A 22,096-nucleotide genomic window follows, 5' to 3' on the forward strand; every position below is an offset into this window, starting at 1 on the left:
AAGTCATAAATAATCATCCTCATGAGGTTCTCTGTAAAGGGTTTTGTCTACCTTTAGTTTTATAGAAATGCGAACTAGTACTATGTAACCAAAAACATAGCCTACATCTGATCTCTGAGTCTCAACCTAACCCTATATATCTCTATGCTAAAGCTGATTAATGCTTTTATTTTTGTCATTGTAGCTAATATCCATTTTATGCAGCTAGTTGAAAATGTAGGTCATGCATATTTATATGTGGATACACAGTTTTCAACTTTTTTTTAAAAAATTGTCTGTTTTCCCCCTTTGCTCTTTTTTCTGCTTCAAAACATAGAGGAAGAAACATTGAAAATATGTTGACAAGAGCCAGTTGTTGAAATAAAATATGTTGACAAGAGCCAGTTGCTGAAATATTTGGGGGCAATCATGTGTGTCCTTCCCCATCTTAATATAGATGCTTAATTGTAGAGATGCAGTATGTATGGCAAGGAAACATCCATTAGGAAATGTGTTTGCAAAGAGGTACCTGAGGCACTTTTCCCTGACCTTTCTAATCCATGATACACATGTATTCTCAGACTGGGCAATATCATTAAAATTCTCAGTTTTCTCTCTGGTAAAAACAGAGTTCTTTAGACCCTAGAAAGTATAATCATTGACAAATTTCTAGAAACTCATCTCAGCTTAATAACAAGGTACTATTTTTCCTTTGTCTGCTAATATAGTTCTGGTAGACAAAACAACATAGAGCATTAATTTGTCTAACTTCAGTTTTACAAAATATCCAAAGTGCCATTGGATCTAGTACTGAAAGAGTCACCAGAGATAATGAAATCCATTGTGCAGATCAGTTTTCACATATCTCATTTTATTGGTGGGAAAAATGAGGCCTTGCTCATACCATTCCTCAGCTCAAAGAGCTGTAATGGCTCCCTATTGCCTTGAAGATAAAATATCAAGTCTTCTGTTGGACATTTAAAACCATTCATAATCGGATTCCAGCCCATCCTTCCAGATTGACTGAACATTTCATCCCATTACACATTCTATATTAGTCTAAATGGTCTATCTGCTCTTCTCTTCATATGGCATTACATCCCACCCCCATTTGCCTTTACATAACTTGTTATGCTCCCATTCCCAGATTGTTATATCTCCTTATCTCTATTTCTTGAAATCCCTAATTCTGCTCAATGTTCAGGAAAAGTAGCTCTTTCTACCCAAGATCTTGCCTAATTCACCCTACTTGTCAGTTCTTCCCACCCCCATTACTTTTCAAATGCTATAATTTTCTTGGTCTACATTGTTTTTCTCCAATAGAATATAACTTCCATGAAGGCAGAGATACTATCTTCTTATGTCTTTCTAACCTTGGTGTTCAGTTAATAAATATTTGTTGAATTCAATTGAATTAAAATCACTGTCTTCCCAGTACTCTAATTTCAAACCAACTTGAACTAATTGCCATCATTTGTTTGTGTCTTGCATTCTCTAATCTTTATGCCTTTGTTCCTGATGTCCTCTGGATTGGAAAAGACTCTCTCTCCTATCCCTCAATCCATCAATTTCCATTAAAGTCTTTCCCTCCCTTTGAGGGCTAATTCGGTATCCATGTCCTCCATGAAACTTTCCCTGATCTATGGATGAAAATGACCCTCCCTCCACCTGTTTCATGCCCCTTTCTTGGGCTTCTGCTTCATTCTTATTACATTTGCCTTGCAGAATACTTAGTTAAATATGAGTTGCATCCCTCCCATAAGCTTTTTGAGGCTAAGATAGATGTCATTTTTCATCTTTTTATGCCTAGCACATGCCAGAGTGCTTTATGTATTTTAGATGACTAATAAATGCTTGTTGAATTTTAATTTGAAAGACAAAATACATGGGGAAATACTGAAGTGCTTTCCATAGCATTTCTCAGAACTAGCATCTCTGACTTTTACTATGCTTTGGCTCCCTAGTGATATAGCACAATTATATTCATTTTTGATTCTCTGAACCTCACCATTGCATTGTTTGTACCAATTTCTGGAATTCTCTCTCTTTGATTCCAAGTTTTAGAATCCTGGATTTCTTTAGGACTCAACTCAAATATCATTTCCTGAATTAGGGATTGTAAAAGACCTAAAGTGATAATACCTTTCCCTCTAAGGATGCCTTCCATTTATTCTGTATTTATCATGTGTGTATGGGTTTATGTTTATATGGTTTTACCCATTAGAGTATAAGCTCCTTGAGGGCAAGAACTATTTTGATTGTTCCTTTTTATCCCCAGAACTTAATACACTTCTTGGAATATAGGATGTGCTTCATAAATACTTGCTGCTCGCTTGGTTGCTTAGTATGAAATGGTTGAAAGGTGTCATCTCTAATAGTCATATAGAGTTCCCTAGTTATACAATTCTCCATGTTCTCTATGAGAAGTAATTCAAGGAAACGGAAGATGAAGACATTTACCTATTGCTAATAGAAATTGAAAGGGGCTTTTAAAAATTCTAACCTATTTTCTAATTACTATTGTTAGTAAATCTAAAACAATAAATCAGATCAAAATTTACTTATATTGAAATAAGTATAAAAGTGTTTTATTCATCATTTATAAATTCTACATTATTTGTCTCCCATTTTAAGTATTCCACTTCTACTGTTCCCATTGGCAATTTTTTTTTCCCAATATACTACTGGGTCTGGATTAAAAAAGGTCTGGGCAGGGGCAGCTAGATGGCGCAGTGGATAGAGCACTGGCCTTGGAGTCAGGAGTACCTGAGTTCAAATCCGGCCTCAGACACTTAACACTTACTAGCTGTGTGACCCTGGGCAAGTCACTTAACCCCAATTGCCTCACTAAAAAAAAAAAAAAAAAGGTCTGGGCAGCTAGGTGGTATAGTGGATCAAGCACCGGGCCTGGATTCAGGAGGACCTGAGTTCAAATCCAGCCTCAGACACTTGACACTTTCTAGCTGTGTGACCCTGGGCAAGTCACTTAACCCCAATTGCCTCACAAAAAAGGTCTAAATTTAAATCCAGACATACATACTTGTGCTATATGACCCTCAACAAGTCACTTAACTTCTGTTTCAGTTTCTTCAACTGAAAAATTGAGATAATAATAACCCTTTCCTCCTAGGATTATTGTAAGGTTTAAAGGAGATAATGTTGTGAAATTTCTTTGGAAATCTTAAAGTTCTCTATAAATGTTAGCCATTATTATTAATATTGTATACATTTTATGAGCAGAAGAGATTTAGATTTACCTGCAAGTTAAGAATGTGTCAAGTGTATCAAAGGTATATTTCAATATAGAAAAGTTATCTAGATGAAAATTATGAGAAAAAATTATGATTATTATTATGACAGTAATATACTGTCATATGGTGGTGTCCCACATGGATGCAATATCATACAGTGGGAAAAACTTTGAAATTGTTATCAGATGACTCAGATTAAAAATCCCAGCTCTTTACCTTACTAGCTATGTGGCCTTTTTGTAGTAGTAGCAGCAGCAGCAGTAATAATAGTAGCACTAGTAATTAACAGCAGTAGTAGTGGTAGTAGTAGTTACAGTAGTAGCTATAGTAATAGTAGCAACAGCAACAGCAGTGGTTGTAATAGTAGCATCAGCAGCAGTATTTATTGTTGTTGTTGTCCAGTCACATAGATAATAAATATCATACTTGGGAAATATTTGATGCACTCACATCTAGGTATGAAAAATAGTTGCAGTGATGAACTTAGAGTCAAGAAGACCTAGGACTGAATCTCACCTGCAATGCTTACAAGCTCTGTAGTTCTGAGCAAATCATTGTACCTCTCCGAATCAGATTTCACATTTGTAAAATGAAAATTATTCTTGGAGTATTTTTTTCACAGGACTCTTAGGTGAAAATCAGATGATTTAATGTATGTAAAGTGATTTCTAAGCTCTCTATACTACAAACTATAATTATAAAAACCAAATATGACATTAAGTTGAATGTATTAGTAGTAGTAGTAGTAGTAGTAGTAGTAGTAGTAGTAGTATAGCTAGCATTTACATGGCACTTTTAGGTTTCATCTATCCAAGAACCTTGGAAAGTACAGGTGGTAGCATTGTGCCCATTTTATAGATAAGAAAATTGAGACAGAGAGGTTATGTGACTTGTTTGGGGTTCACACAGTTAGTAAGTGCCTAAGGCAAAATTTGAACTCAGATCCTCAAATCTATCTGATTCCAAGTCCAGTATTCTATCTCTATGCTTTGATAGACCCATATGTTTAATTGCATTGGAGATAAGAATCTTTAAACATTAAAAATAATGGGATATAACAAATTTGGTATTTTTTTAGAAGCACCAGGCATGCAAAACAATAGGTATTCTCTAGAAGCAGAAAGATTAGGTCATTATAAGAGCCTCAAATTCTTGAAAAAACACCAATCTGCTACTAATGTCGGTAAAATGGCAATTTTAAAGCCCTTAGGAGAATAACCATGGTATTTTTCTATATGGATATATGTACACATGCATATGTGCACGTGATCGATTTGAGACATTTGGATCCATTTTTATCTGGCTATTTGCAGTGTGCCTCTAACTTTACACATCACAAAGTTCCATTTTGGCATCAGCTCCACATACACATTTCTGAGAGTTCCACACCGCCTCTGAATCTTTCCTCAAAATGTTCTGACAGCAGTTTAAATGGTAAAGGGCCTGGGGATGTTTAAGGGATTGTTTTCATGGCCTATTGAAGGATAACAGCTTGCAGAGACAAGGGGGAGGTGTGTGTATGCCCGTGTGTGTGTTTGTGTGACTGTGTGTGTGATTTGTAAGTTGTCGGGGTAACTCATGTTTATTGTCATTGCTTCTACCACACAGAATGAGAGGTGTTGTATGGTGCAAGGAAAGTTCTCCCCAAATGACCTCAACAGACTGTGAGAATCTTGTGTTTGGTAACAGAAGACTTTCTTTTTTTCTTTTCCTGTTGCAAGAGATCCGGAAGCTTTTCACTGGGTATAAGACATCATGAATGCTTTTTTAAATGACTTCCTAGAGAATAAGAATAATCTTCCCTAATAATAGCAATCTGGGTGAGAAAGTAGGGTCACTGTAGCACATTGGAAGATTGAATATTGGCCTCAGGCCAGGAAGAAATGAATTCAAATCCTTCCTTTAGCATATGCTGACTGTGTAACACTTGGCAAGTCATTAGACCTCTGAGTGTCCCAGGCAACTCTCTCAGACTACAAATTCCAATCTGCATGAGTTTCCCCAGTGGGAGTTAGTCAATCAACAAGACCTAATTCAACATGGGTCTACCTCAATCAGCAGCAGTAGCAGCAGCATGCTATAGTGATTTATGGCTTATAAAAACACTTTTCCAACAAGTACCCTATGAAATAGGCTTTTAAAGTATTATTATCAGTATTTCCCAGATGAGAAAACTGAGGAACATAAAGGTTGAATGATTCAAATGGTAAGAGAGAGAGAAGGGGCAGCTAGGTGGTGCAGTGGATAGAGCACCAGCCTTGGATTCAGGAGGACCTGGGTTCAAATCTGGCCTCAGAAACTTAACACTTACTAGCTGTGTGACCTTGGGCAAGTCACTTAACCCCAATTGCCTCACCCCCAAAAAAATAAATTAAAAAAAAAAGAGAGAGGGAGAGAGAGGGACAGAGAGAAATGGTTTCTTTAAATATAACCTTCAGGAAGGCATGAATATATGGCTGTGGAATCTTACCTACCCTTCTCCAAGGAAAATTTTGATTCTTTTCTAAAGTGAAACAGAAGATTAGGATCATGAAGCTGACATGTTTTCCATTCCTTGGAGAAAGGATACCAGACAAGAATTATATCTATCTACCATCAAAAAATATTGCTGGTAGAGGGAAATGATTTGAAGGTTTATACACATTTCTGGTTTCCTTCCCAGTTACACAGACATTATTTTAAATAGTTAGTAGTGAAGAAGCAAATTTATCCAAGCTATCAAATACATACATATGTGTTCTAAATCAGTTAATACACTTAGTGAACAAGATCTCTCAATGGGACCTAATTAACTGAGACAGAAAGAGACAGAGATGGGTGTCATGGAAAGGTAAAATGCATATTGGGAATAGGAACACATTTGAGGAGCAATCTCTTCTAAATGTCAGTTTCTTCCTAACGTCAATCTTTTGATTTCAAAAGGGATCTTTCTCTGAACAGAACCTCCAAAACCATGTGTCCACTCTTAAAAACTGGAAGTCAGAAGGAGATCTTTTCTCTCTAAAGCTCTTGGCAATTTTGCCCCCTCACAAACAAACAGAGCTTAGAGTGAACATTCTCTCCACCAATGAGTAAAGTATTATGCAAATACAACAGGAATAAACTCTGGCTTACAAGTGTCTTCTTTCAAAATTATTGAAGTAATTGCCTATTTTAGATATCCTTCAAGGCCAAAATTACTTCTCCCCAAACTACTCTAGTTTTTCTGATTTTTGCTTTCTCCGAACTCAATGAAATTATTATCTGTCCAAATTCCCCTGTATAATTTCAAAAATGGTTCCATTTACATAGATATATTCTTCTGATCATTCCTGGGAATTTTCAATTACTCTGTAAGCTTAAGGAAACTGGGAGCCATTTATCATAACCTATTTGATTTCCCCATAGTTCATTTAATAGAATGATTTTTGTAACTCATAGGCCTGACCAATTTACTTCCCCACACAATGAGTTCCAGTGACTTCTTATTACCTCCAAGATCAAGTTTTTCACAATTTGGTCTTTTCTTGCTTTCCAGCATTCTTATGGTTTACTCCCCTTCACTCATTGACCTAGAATTAAACACAGGTCCACTCATGTAAAAATCCAGTAAAACTTTATCATACCACAACTTCCTTTCATATTGTGAGCATTTGACAGTCTCACGTAATGGAACTATTTGGTTGCTTCTCCTCAAAGACTAAGTAATAGTGAATTCATTCAGTCTATTTCTCCTGGTCCCTTGAAGAATTTGTAATTAGAGCAGTTATATTTTAATGTTAAGTATATTGGAGTTTACAAAATGGTAATGTTTTTAATGATATTTTGTTTTCTGTGTTCAGAGGTTTTGAGCATTTTCCTTGTATCACTTCTTGTATCATAATATTCAGGCTTTTTGACTTCTCTTATTCTTTTGCAAGGCCTATTATTCTTATGTTGGCCTGTGCATCCTGTCTTTGACATCAAAATGTTTTACTTGTAGGTAGGTCATTTTTTCATTTAAGTTTCTTCCCCCTTTTGGCTTATCTTCATCAATGTTGTCCTTCAGTTCTGTGTCTTTGAATTCCCAACAAGTAATTTTTTTCATTGGTAACATTCACAGTCGTGCATTCAAGTTTTTCTAGTCTGACAGTTTCTTCTGTGAAAGCTATAAATTTTGTTATCACAATTTTTTATGGTCTATCTCCATTTCTTTTGTTCCCTTGGGTTTGTGCCCAATAAGATTTGCTGAATTTTCTCAAGAATTGGACTTTCTGGAATGTGTGTGTTGGGGGAAGAAAGAACTGAGAAACAACTCTGGATCCTCCCAATAATCCACTATTAATAATTGTTTTCTCACAATATATATATAGTCTTGATTTTACTAGATTATTTTAAAATTATTTTTGCAATGGAATTTTTATAATCAGGGTAAAAAAATGGCTTTGTTTCTAAATGTGATTTTCACTTAAGACAAAATAGTTTCCCTTTTAACTCTCATTGGTTTGTTTACCAGTTTAGGGTCTTTCCTTTTTTGGCAATTATTTGAGGTGTGTGTATGCATGCAATAATTGACAAAAATTATTTTTCACTGCACACCCCAGAAGAGTGACATTTCAGCCCACACAACCCACCTGATTCCATTTCTGCTGCTACTTTAACTGGCATTTTTAACAATGATACTGATTCTAGGTTGTTTACTTGAAACAATGCAGCACATACCTCAGAGGTGCCCATCCTGTTGAGGTGATCTTCATGCCAGTTGTCTGAGTGATGGTTGCCATGACCTCCTGACCCAAAAGGTAAAAGAAGGGTCATAGAGGCCCTAGAATCTAAAGGGTGGATTGGACCTTCACAGATTGTCCTAACTAAGCATAAAGCCTGATCTATTACTTAATTCCTATGTGACACTGACCTAGTCATATAAATTATCTGGGTACTAATTTTTCCTCTGTAATATATAGAGTTTAGACCTATGTCTAATGTTTCTTCTAATTCTAGAGCCTATGCTCTTACAACTCTATGTTCCTTCCATAGTATATATAACAAATGGCCACATAGTCTTCCATTAAAGATCTCTAATGATAGAGGTCACCACCTACTACAGCAAACAATTCCTGTACCATTCACCACACTTTATATTTATATTTATATCCTCATCACCTCCATCAGTCATCCTGACATAAGGAGTTGGGCACCTGTGCTAAGCATGCACCAAGCAAACCCAGGCCCAAGTGTTACCTCCAACTAGAACCTTCTTCCAGCTGGATATAAAAGTTCATCACTTTGTCCAATTTGTTGGCCCCCTCCAGCAACCTTCCACCCCCACGTGAATGAACACATTTGGGCCCAACCAGCTCTGTGTGCAGTACCCCTTGGAAACTGTTTCTCCTAATATGCCACCCACTATCACCCCTATAGTTTCTCCTGTTTCCCTGTTCTGGTAATAAGGAAATCATCAGCAATTAAGGAGATAAATGCTTCCCATCACATCTTTATGCTTTCTATTCCCCATTACCCTCAATCCATCCTCACTCATGTACCAATCCAATGCTTCTCACCCATTCTATCATACCCTCTGGAATTCCTGTTCCATTAAAAACTAACATCATTCCATCCTTGTTCTAACACTCTTTCCATTAATTAGCCTTAACTGAGATCTGATTCTCTCTGGGACATGGCTATCTTCCTTAGCACTGACTATACCCTTTCTTGCTGATTCTGTCACATTGGGCTCAGCAGGAGAATCAGAATGATTATTGTATTTCTAAACTCTCAATTTACCTCCTTCACACATTTAGTAATATTTCCTTCTTTTGAAGTTCATTCAATAACAATCTTCCATCCAGTCAAAGTATGGTATCGATAATACGCCATCCCCAAAGTCATTCTCACTCCTTTATCAATAAATTGTCCTTATACTAGGGGACTTTAATGTCCATGTAAAAATGTGCCCTTATATTCCCCAATTTTTTTGCCTCTTAACCTCCCCAACTCCCATGATACATCCTTCACTCTACCTCAACCATACATAGATATGGTCAAACACTCTATCTTGTTACTATCAAAATTTTTTCCACTCATCTAATTAAAAACTCATTCCTCTATCTTACCATCACCTTCTCTCATTCACTTCTCCCTGATTCATCCCTCCACCCTTCCTTCATTCTTATAATTACTCTTCTCTTTCATAGAAATTTCCATTCTCTCTATCCCTCAGTACTTTCTTAGGCCATTACCCCTCCTGTAGCTTCACTTTTCTCTCTCTCCAGTTTTAATCCAATTTAGAATCTACACTGTTATCTGCTCTTGAATTCCTTGTCCTATCACTGCTCTTATCTTGCCAAACTTCAGCCCTGAATTATTCCCATTATCAGCCTCTTCCTGCCCAACAGGATCTAAACAAAGCTAGAGGAAGTTGCACAATCATTCAGATTGGGAAATTACAAATTCTTGTTATGTAATCTCAACTGAACCCTCACTGCAGAAAGGCAACATTTTTATTTCCCCCTAATACAGTTCCTATATTATTCCTCACCAGTGCTATTCCAAACCTTTTCTTCCTTCCTGAAGACTGGATAACCATCACCTCTTCCTCTTTGTCAGATGAAAACCTTACATCTTACTTTACTGAGAAAAAACAAACCATGAGCCCATTGACCTTTGCTTTCTTTGCTTCCCTTTTCTTCATCTCAAGACTCCTTGATATCATGTCTCTTTTACTCATGCTTTCCCACAGCATCTGACAAAGAAATAAACCTACTTGTGGATACCAAATATTTTACATATTCACTTTATCTGATTCCTTCATGTCTTCTCCATCCATTTGAATTCCTCAATATCCCCATCTTTTAAAAATCTTCAACTTTTCCCTATCATCTGGTTCTTTGCCTACTGTCTAAATCTTTCCCATCACTTTCCCAACAAAACTTCCAAAGACCCCACTATGCCCTCAACTTAATATCCTATTTCTCTCCTTCCCTTTGCTGCCAAACTCCTTGAAAAAATGTGAAATTACTCATTCCACTTACTCTCCTCTTATTAACTCCTCAACCTTTTGCATCTGCTTTCTTATCACTCAGCTGAAACTGTTTTCTCGAAACTAACTAATTTTCTCTCAATGGCCAAATATCTTGGTATTTTCTCAGCCCCAATTTGTCTTCACCTATCTATTGTTGCGGAAAGTGTTGACCAAATTCTCCTATGGGATAATCTTCTTTATCATCAGGATTTTTTATAATACTACTCTCTCCTGGTTCTCCTACTGCTTGCCTTATCTTTCCTTGGTCTCCTTTGCTAGCTCATCATTCACATCATGTCCCTTTGCTATGATTGTTCCCCAAGGCTCTGTTCTGTGCTACCTTGTCTCTCAATATGCTCTCTCTTGGTAACTTCATCAGCTATCATGGGCTTAACATTATCTTTATGTACATGACTCTCAGATACATAACTAGCCTGAGTCCCTCTCCTGAGTTTCAGTCTTGCATTACCAGTTGCTTATTGGATATTTTACTTTGGATGTCCCAAAGGCATCTTAAACTCAACATGCTCAAAACTAAACTGATTTTTTTCATCCTGACCAACCCCCCTTCTTCCAAACTTCCCTATTTCTGGTGAAGAAAGGTATCACTATACTTCCAGTGCTCTAGGCTTGAAATCAGCATTACTCTGTATTCCTCACTCTCCCTCATGCCACATGTTCAACCAGTTGCCACACTTTATTATTTCTACCTTTATATCTCTCATATTCAACTCTTTTCTCTCCATTTACCCAGCTACTCACTTTTCCCAAGTTTTCTTCACCTCTTGACTAGAATATTCCTATAGTCTCTTCATTGGTTTCTCTGCTTCAAGTGTCTTCCAACTCCAGTCCCACCTATGCACTGCTGACAAAGCAATTTTCCTTAAGCTCACATCTTACCCTGTGACTCCCCTACTCACCTAATGCCACTGAATTCCTATTGCCTATGGGATAAAATATAAACACCTTGGTTTAATTTTTAAATCCCTATACAACCTGGACCCAACTATGCAATCTTATCAAGCTGATCTCTTTAATCTTGATATACAATGTTACCTCTCCATATTTTTGTCTTTGCACTGATATTCCCCCTTAACTTGAACTCACCCCCTCTTTCTCTGCCTCATAGAAACCTTTTTTTAATATGATACTCAGTCATGATCCTCTGTGTGAAGCATTTCCTGATTTACCACAAACATGTTACAACTATCTCTCCAAAGCAAACAATCTTATATTTAAATGTGTTTATATATATATATATTCTTATTTAATATTTTTTATATTTATAATATGTATATATGTATATTTACTTACCATCTTCTCCCTTAGAATGTAAGTTCCTTGCAAGTGGGCATTGTGTCAACCTCTGTATTTTTTTTTGTTTGTTTTGGGGTTTGGGAGGTTTTTTTGTGGGGCAATGGGGGTTAAGTGACTTGCCCAGAGTCACACAGCTAGTAAGTGTCAAGTGTCTGAGGCTGGATTTAAACTCAGGTACTCCTGAATCCAGGGCCGGTGCTTTATCCACTGTGCTACCTAGCCGCCCCCCCTTTGTATTTATATTACCAGCACTTAGCAGAGTCCTTGGCACATAACGATACTTAATTAAATAATTGTTGATTGATTAGAAAATTTTTGTTTATGTTGTCCTTGAATTTGATTTTCTCAAATTTTTAAATTACAATTTAATTTAAATTAAATTAAATTTTATTTCAATCAAATATTTCAATTTAATTTGATTCAATAAAAATAATTACGAAGTTATATGGTAAGTACTCATAAAGCAAAGATGAAAAATGAAAAAAAGTCTTATTCTAAAGGAGTTTTAAACTTATTGAGAGTAGGGGTAGAGGTAGACATGTGCACAGCTAAGTATAATTCAAGATGGAGTGTGATAGGGTAAAAGAAGACACAAAAAGTTCTCTTGGGAAATTTGATAAAGATCATGAACATTTTTACTAGTAGCAATTATTGGGTGTGTAGGTGGGGACAGGGAGAGTGATTTGAAGAGACATGAAATGTCCAAAAAGACTTAATGATAGAAGTGGCATCGGAAGGAACAGAATGATTTAAACAAACAACAATGAAGAAATGATGGTTGAATTCAAATTCTATCCATTTGCCCTGTTGAAAAATGATCCTGTAATAATAATAATAATAATAATAATAATAATAATAATATGGTATACTCTGGGAGATGATTTATCATACAATGCCTTTTAATTATAGATTGAGAGCTAGAGTAGAGCTCTGAGGTAATTTATTCCAACCCCTTCTTTTTACAGATAAAGATAATGGGACATAGGGAATATAAGCCCCTTTCCTAAGGGCATGTATCTATCAGAGGGGAGATTTAAACATAAGTCCCTTGACTCCATAATTAAGAATCTTTCTATTGTACCAACATGCCTCCTATTATTGTTAATTATTTTCCCATTTGTATAAGTACAAAAATGACAAAATTTATATAACAAATGCAAAAGGAAGTTCTTTGAACTCTAGAATCACATAACATCAGAGTTGGGAGGGGTATCAGATGATACCAACCGATACCAACATATACCTGAGGATGAATCTCCTGTTCAATATCCCAGTTCTTTCAACATATCCTCAATTGATATGGTCTCTATTCTTGTCATGATGGTGGTTGTTCTCTCCTCAATATTCTTTAGTTTATCAGTGTTTTCAAAATGTGTCAAAAGGAATTAGATACAAAATCCCATCTGGGTATGACCAATAAATAGTAAAGTAGGACTTTAACCAGACTCATTCTGAATGTCCTGCAATTAATATAATCTGATACTCATAATTTTTTTCTTTTTTTTAGCTTACCTTGTCACATAATTGACTTAAATTGCTTATGCATTCCTCTAAAACCCTGAGAGGGCCAAAATTTGATATACAGAGCATTAATTGGGTGACTCACCAAAAAACTGGGGTCCTGGAAATGTGAGGGACCTTTAGGTTCACCCTCCACTCTGAACTCCCCTTTTAGATATTTCTCCCAGGCCAATAAGAAAGGAGCCTTACAGCCTTAATTCAGAAAAGGATCGGATTTTATTACTTGGGACCTTAGTAGCATACATAACTTCAGGGTGGGCCAAGTGTGGCCCCTCCCAAATGAGTCAGCTAAAATTCCATTAATTTTTACCACAAATAATTTTTACCACAACCCACAGGTTTTTGGGGGGGTTTACTTTGTTTTTTTATCTTTTTCATTAAAACTAGTTTTATACCTATATCTACTCCACTCTTTATTTGTATAGTTCTCTTCTTGAATCCAATTATAGGACCTTACAATTATCATTATTATGTGTTATCATACTTGATTTAACCCATCATTCTAGTTTAAGATTTGGGGAAATCATTCAATCAATCAATAACATTTTTGAGTTTATACTAGGCTCTGAGAAATTTGCTAAATTCTAATAATCAGTATTAATAAGATCACACAGCAACTATGACAAAATATAGGAAACCATAAAACTATATATCAAAAGGCAAATGAGGGGCAGCTAGGTGGTGCAGTGGATAGAGTACTGGCTCTGAATTCAGGAGGACTTGAGTTCAAATTCAATCTCAGACACTTGACAGTTACTAGCTGTGTGACCCTGGGCAAGTCACTTAACCCTCATTGTCCCACAAAAAAAAAAAGGCAAATAAAAAAGTCTTACAACCAAACATCCTAAGGAAAAAATAAATATGATCTCACAGGGAAAAAAGGAAAGTTTAGTTGACTAGAAAACTTTCAAGCATTCTATTTGTAAAACCAGAGTTTGATACTATCTTAGAAACCTAAAGAAGACAAAAATACTGGAAATTAACATATATTTGAGCAATTTGAAAATATAAAATTATGGTCAAGGTTTAGTAACCTAATAAGCAGAGAATGTAACATCTTTCCAGTTCACTGTCTTCAGTGATAAACAAGGGAGCATAAAAGAAAAACTCAAAGCCTCAATAAGATTTTTTGCAAACTTTTTTTAATAAGAAAAGGGAAGAAAATGAAAAAGAAGACATAAGGGAAGGGTGAAACACTATTTCTTTTAATCAAGTGTAACAAAAGCATAGATAACCAGGGTTGCTGAGGTGGAATAGCGGGCAACTCATGAATCTCACTCTTACATGATCCAGACAAAATGTGGTTGAATCTAAACACATACTAATATGCATCCATGAACACACTCACATACCTCCCCAAGTTTTTACTGTAAAAATACATTAAAGACAACAGGTAAATAGAAAGAAACAGTCAGAATAAAGAGGTTTGTTTTAAGAGAGGGTAAAACTTAGGAGAAAATAATTGTGTGAATAAACTAATTTTGGAAAGATGATCGTAAAGTGCAGATTAAAAGAAAGAAAGAAATCGATACATTTAATGATTTAGATCTAGACTGGATAGAAAAAAGAAAGGCAGAAAAGTAGGATTGCAGATTATTAGTGTTTGTCACATTTCTTTTCTATATAAATGGATAGTAAGTAGGGAATAATGAGAAAAAGTTCAAATACAATGGAAGGGCAAAAACTAACAATCAGTACAGGAAATGCATTTGAAACTTAAAAAATAAAACAGATTTAAAAAGTGAAGATCTAGAGCAGTGTTAAGGGCTAAAATTCTAGCTAAACTGTCTAAAATATCTAATGAGTGGTCGCCAATAAATTATAAGCTTTAGCAAGAGTTAGACTTTTAAGCATTTATTAAGGAGAATAAGAATTTGGTAAAGAGAGAGAAAGGCCTAGATTCCTATCTATGAAAGGGAGAGCACATTTCTAGCCCCGCTCTCCACCAGAGTCCCGAGGAAAAAGAGCCTGAGACTGAGCGCCAGTCTCTTCCTTCCTCCTCCCACTAGCCCGCGTTACTTCCTGATGCCAAAGAAAAGACTCCTGGTCTTGCCCTCAAAGACCTTTGCTTCATGGGCGGAACTCTTCTACAGTAATTTTCCAGCAGGTGGCGTTATTCCAATCGTTACAGCAGCATGTACTATTCTGCAATTAAATAAAAATTATGAGCTATTAATCAAGATCTTAGATATAAAACAATAAAGAGATATAATAAAGCAGAGGAATAAGATTATGATTAAAGGCATGATAGGTAATAAAATAGCGATACAAAGCATATATGCAATAAATGAAATAGCATCTGAGTACTTAAAAGAAAAAAAAGAAGTAAAATAGATACAAAACAATAATTACTGGGGATTTAAATATGCCACTTTAAGATGTAGGCAAAACTAACTAAAAGATAAGGAGAAAGAAATTAAGAACTTGATTAGAATATTAGAAAAATCAGACACAATAGACCTCAATTCCTAAACTGTGAACATAAGAAATATACACTTTTTGTTTGTTTTGTATCACACTGTTAGAAGGCTACACATAGTTTTTTTTTTTAATAATAAATAATTTTACTTATAGTCATGGGTTCCAATTTTTATCCTTCTTTCCCTCCCTCTCCTCCCCCTTCCCTGAGGTGGCAAACAATTATGCGGGTTATACATGTATGATAATGTAAAACATTACCATATTTGTCATTTTGTACAAGAAAACTTGATTAAAAGAAAAAATAGGGGCAGCTAGGTGGCACAGTAGATAGAGAACCAGCCTTGGATTCAGGAGGACCTGAGTTCAAATCCTGCCTCAGACACTTAACACTAACTAGCTGTGTAACCCTGGGCATGTCACTTAAACCCAATTGCCTCACACACAAGAAAAGAAAAGAAAACAAAAGAAAAAAAAAGAAAGTGAAAAATAGCATGTTTACAATTAAACACGAAGAAGCAGAAATGTCGAACACAACACAGTGGACCACAATATAAAAAGTATATATCATCAATAAAGGAAGGTGAGGACAAAATTTAGGTTTAAATGGAAACTAAATAATACAATTCTAAATAATGAGTGAGTCCAAGGATAAATCATCTAATCATATAATGATATTATTGAAGAAAATGACAAAACATATCAAGACTTTTGGAATAAAGCCAAAGTATTCATTAGAAGAAAGCATATCTTTAGGTAATTTATCACCAAAATGAAGAAATTAAAAAATTGGGACCACAGCTTTCAAAAAAGGAACTATAAAAGAAGCAAATGAAAACAAAATCCCAAGTAACATAAGATAGAGATACTGAAGATCAAAAATAAATAATATTGAAAGAAAAAAATGTTGAAATGATGAATAAAACAAGAAACTATTTTGATAGTACTAATAAAACAGATAATTAGCTTATTTAATTTCAAAAGAAAAATATCCAAATTTTCAAAATGAAAAATTAAGATGGACAATGAACAACAGTTGAAGAGGAAATTGTTAGAAACTATTCTGTCAAATGGTATGCCAACAAAAATTATAATTTAAATAAAATGGAGGAATACTTGTGAAATACATAAAACTCAAGTTATTAATACCAAAAATAGAAAAAGTAAAACCTGACATCAGAAAAAATTAATAGACAGATAATGAACACTAAGAAAAGAAATGTACACAGTAAAAGTGAAATTTATTTTTCAAAAAATAATTCATTTCAATAGTACTTTTTTGGTTAAAAAAACATATAGAAAGAAAGCTTCATATCAAGCTATTACTCTGAGTTTTTTGAGACAAATATGCTTCTTATACCTAAATCAGGGATAGGTGGAGAGAAAAAACAGAGAAAGAAATTTACAGACTATTATCTTAAGTGAAAATTGTTATAAAATATTAACAAAGAGGCTATAGTATCATATTTAATATATTAATAACCACTAGGTTGTTTTATGCCAGGATGATAAGAATGATTTAACATTAGGAAAATTGTAAATATAAGGTATCATATTAAAAAACTACAATCACACAATTATATCTATAGATGCAGAAAAAAATGACAAAATACAAAGATTTATTTATATTTTAAAATACTAGAAACTATGACTTTTGTTAAAATGATGAATAGTATCTATTAAAGATAATAGCTCTCATTATCTTGTGATGTTTAGAATCTAAATTTGGGTCTTAACCTGCCCCCCCACCCCAGTTTTGGGGAGGAAGCTGTCTAAAATCACTGATAAATTCAGCAATAGCTTGGGCTTTTAAGGACTAATTAAAGTGGATTAGAAGTTAGTGAAGAGAGAGTTGATGTAGCCAAAGAGAAACCCTTCATTTTTCTAGCAGTCCACATGAAGTCCCTCACCAAAGCAAAGTCCTGGATGGAAAACATGGCCCTCCTGTTCTTTGTCTCCCATCACCAAGCCAGTTCCAGATGAAAAGAGGATGATTCAGCAAGTGAGTTTCTCCTTCCTACTTCCTGTCTCCCTCTCCAAAAGGGAAGGTCCTTCAAGCTGATTGGTTGAGGGTTTTCTCCCCTGTGATGTCAGGAGTCCACAGCCTCTGAGAACAACACCCCACTCAGGGTCAGCCAGGCATGGTCTTGATTTAATCATTCTTAAGTAGGTACTCAGTCCTTTTCTAAGTCTCACCCAATTCAAACAATTCTAAATCAATCTTCAAGTGGGGCCCCTGGGCATCTGCCAAATCCCATTATTTTATCACAGTCTGTAATGAGTATATACAGAGGCTTTTACAATAAGATCAGGGTAAAATAATATATGGTCACTAGTATTATTTTATATTATACTGTTTCAATAAGACAAGATAATAGAATTAAGAGAATAATGAATAAGTAACAAAATTTGTCACTAGTACCAGAAGACATGATATTTTACTTAGGGAAACCTGGAGCTACAACTAAAAATTAATTTAAAAAATAAGAAATAAAGTAGCAGGATACAAGTCTAACAATTTCTTTAAACTTTTTAATTTTTAAATTAATAAAGTATTTTATTTTTTCCCGTTACATGTAAAGATAGTTCTCAACTTTTGTTTATACAACCTTTCCAATTTCAGATTTTTCTCCCTCCCTCCCCTCCCTCCCCCCCTCCCTTAGACAGCAGGTAATCTGAAATAGGTTATATATATATATATACACCCATAATAATATTAATCCTATTTCTGCATTAGTCATGTTATAATGGAAAAATCAGAGCAATGATGAAAAACCTCAAAATAGAAAAAAAACAACAGCACCAAAAACAAAAGAAATAGTATGGTTCATTCAGCATCTATACTCCACAGTTTTTTTTTTTTTTCTTGGATTTGGAGATCCTCTTCTATCATGAGTTCCCTGGAACTCTTCTGTACCATTGCATTGGTGAGAAGAATATAGTCCATCACAGTAGATCAACACTCAATGTTGATGATACTGTATACAATGTTCTTCTAGTTCTGCTCATCTCATTCATCATCAGCCCACGCAAGACCCTCCAGGTTTCTCTGAACTCCTCCTGCTCATCATTTCGTACAGCACAATAGTATTCCACTGCATTCATATACCACAACTTGTCCAGCCATTCCCCAATTGATGGGCATCCCCTCATCTTCCAGTTCCTTGCCACCACATAAAGAGCAGCTATAAATATTTTTGTACATGTGGGTCCCTTTCCCCTTTCCATGATTTCTTTGGGAAAAAGACCCAAAAGTGGTATTGCTGGGTCAAAGGGTATGGACAGCTTTATCACCCTTTGGGCATAATTCCAAATTGCTCTCCAGAATGGTTGGATCAGTTCACAGCTCCACCAACAATGCATTAGTGTTCCAATTTTTCCACAGCTTTTCCAACATTTATTATTTTCCTTTTTTGTCATTTTAGCTAATCTAATAGGTGTCAGGTGGTACCTCAGAGTTGTTTTAATTTGCATCTCTCTAATCATTAGAGATTTAGAGCATTTTTTCATATGGCAATAGATAGCTTTGGTTTCTTCATCAGAAAACTGCCTGTTCATATCCTTTGACCATGTCTCAATTGGGGAATGACTTGGATTCTTATAAATTTGATTTAGTTCCCTATATATTTTAGAGATGAGGCCTTTATCAGAAGTACTAGCCACAAAAATTGCTTTCCAGCTTTCTGCCTCCCTTCTAATTTTTTATGCATTGCTTCTGTTTGTACAAAATTTTTTTTAATTTAATATAATCAAAATCATCCATTTTGTATCTTATATTATACTCTATCTCTTGTTTGGTCAAAAACCGTTTCCCTTTCCAAAGATCTGATAGGTAGACTATTCCTTTCTCTCCTAATTTACCTATGGTATCACCTCTTATGTCTAAATCATATATCCATTTTGACCTTATTTTAGTATAAGGTGTAAGATGTTGGCCCATGCCTAATTTCTGCCATACTATCTTCCAGTTTTCCCAGCAGTTTTTGTCAAATACTGAGTTCCTATCCCAGAAGCTGGAGTCTTTGGGTTTATCAAACACTACATTACTAGTGTCATTTACTATTGTGTTTCCTGTGCCTAGCCTATTCCATCGATCTACCACTCTATTTCTTAGCCAGTACCAGATAGTTTTCATGACTGCCGCTTGACAGTAAAGCTCCAGGTTTGGTACAGCTAACCCACCTTCCTATGACTTTTTTTTTCATTATTTCCCTGGATATTCTTGATTTTTTTGTTTTTCCAGATGAATTTTGTTATTATTTTTTCTAGCTCTATAAAATAATTTTTAGGTAGTCTTATTGGTATGGCACTGAATAAGTAAATTAATTTAGGCAGTATATATATATATATATATATATATATATATATATATATATATATATATATATATATATATATATATATATATATATATATATAACTATATTAGCTCTGCCTATCCATGAGCAATTGATATCTTTCCAATTATTTAGATCTGATTTGATTTGTGTGAAGAGTGTTGGGTAATTGTGTTCATAGAGTTCCTGGGTTTGTCTTGGCAAGTAGACTCCCAAGTATTTTATATTATCTACCGTTACTTTAAATGGAATTTCTCTTTCTATGTCTTGCTGCTGGACTTTGTTGGTCATGTATAGAAATGCTGATTATTTATGTGGATTTATTTTATATCCTCCTACTTTGCTAAAGTTGGTAATTGTTTCAAGTAACTGTTGAGTTGATTCTCTAGGATTCTTTAAGTATACCATCATATCATCAGCAAAGAGTGATAGTTTTGTTTCCTCCTTGCCTATTCTAATTCCTTTAATTCCTTTCTCTTCTCTGATTGCTAAAGCTAACATTTCTAGGACAATATTAAATAATAGGGGTGATAATGGACATCTCTGTTTCACCCCTGATCTTATTGGGAAGGCTTCTAATTTATCTCCATTGCATGTAATACTTGCTGATGGTTTTAGGTAGATACTGTTTATTATTTTAAGGAAAGCTCCACCTAGTTCTAAACTCTCTAGTGTTTTTATTAGGAATGGGTGCTGTATTTTGTCAAAAGCTTTCTCTGCATCTATTGAGATAATCATATGATTTTGTTTGGTTTTATTATTGATGGGGTGGATTATGTTAATAGTTTTCCTAATGTTGAACCAGCCCTGCATTCCTGGTATAAATCACACCTGGTAATCGTGTATTATCCTGGTGATCACTTGCTGTAATCTCCTTGCTAATATCTTATTTAAGATTTTAGCATCAATATTCATTAGGCAAATTGGTCTATAATTTTCTTTCTATGTCTTTGCTTTGCCTGGTTTTGTTATCACCACCATATTTGTGTCATAAAACGAATTTGGTAGAACTCCTTCTTCACCTATTTTTCCAAATAATTTGTATAATATTGGAATTAATTGTTCTTTAAATGTTTGGTAAAATTCACCTGTAAACCCATCTGGCCCTGAGGATTTTTTCTTAGGGAGTTCATTAATGGCTTGTTCAATTTCTTTTTCTAATATGGGTTTATTTAATGATTTTATTTCCTCTTCAGTTAACCTGGGCAGTTTGTATTTTTGTAAATATTCATCCATTTCTTTTAGATTGTCAAATTTGTTGGCATAAAGTTGGGTAAACTAATTCCTAATTATTGATTTAATTTCCACTTCATTGGTGGTAACATCACCCTTTTCATTTTTGATACTGGTAATTTGGTTTTCTTCTTTCTATTTTTTAATCAAATTAAATAATATTTTATGTATTTTATTGGTTTTTTCATAAAACCAGCTCTTAGTTTTATTGAATAATTCTATAGGGTCTTTTTTTGCTTTCAGTCTTATTAATTTCTCCTTTAATTTTAAGGATCTCTAGTTTAGTATCTAATTGGGTATTTCTAATTTGTTTTTTTCTAGCTTTTTAAGTTGCATGCCCAATTCATTAATCTCCTCTTTCTCTTTTTTATTCATGTAAGCATTTAGTGCTATAAATTTTCCCCAAGTATTGCTTTGGCTGCATCCCATAGATTTTGGTATGTTGTCTCATTATTATCATTCTCTTGGATATAGTTATTGATTGTTTCTATGACTTGTTGTTTCGCCCATTCATTCTTTAGAATGAATTTATTTAGTTTCCAATTGATTTTCATTCTACTTTTCCCTGGCTTTCTTACATGTAATTTTTATTGCATCATGATCTGAGAAGGATGCATTTACTATTTCTGCCATTCTACATTTGACTATGATGTTTTCGTGCTCTAATACATGGTCAATTTTTGAAAATGTGCCATGTACTGCTCAGAAAAAGGTATATTCCTTTTTATCCCCATTCAGTTTTCTCCAGACATTTAACATGTCTAACTTTTCTAGTAATCTATTCACCTCTTTCACTTCCTTCTTAATTATTTTTTGGCTAGATTTCTCTAATTCTGAGAGGGGGAGATTCAAATTCCCCACTAGTATAGTATTACTGTCTAATTCCTCTTGTAACTCATTTAACTTCTCCTCTAAGAATTTGGATGCTATACTACTTGACGCATACATATTTAATATTGATATTACTTCATTATCTATAGTACCTTTAAGCAAGATGTAATTTCCTTCCTTTTCTCTTTTAATGGGATCTATTTTTGCCTGCGCTTTGTCTGAGATTAGGA

The sequence above is a fragment of the Dromiciops gliroides genome, chromosome 2 (assembly GCF_019393635.1).
Source record: "Dromiciops gliroides isolate mDroGli1 chromosome 2, mDroGli1.pri, whole genome shotgun sequence".
In the NCBI taxonomy this organism is placed as follows: domain Eukaryota; kingdom Metazoa; phylum Chordata; class Mammalia; order Microbiotheria; family Microbiotheriidae; genus Dromiciops; species Dromiciops gliroides.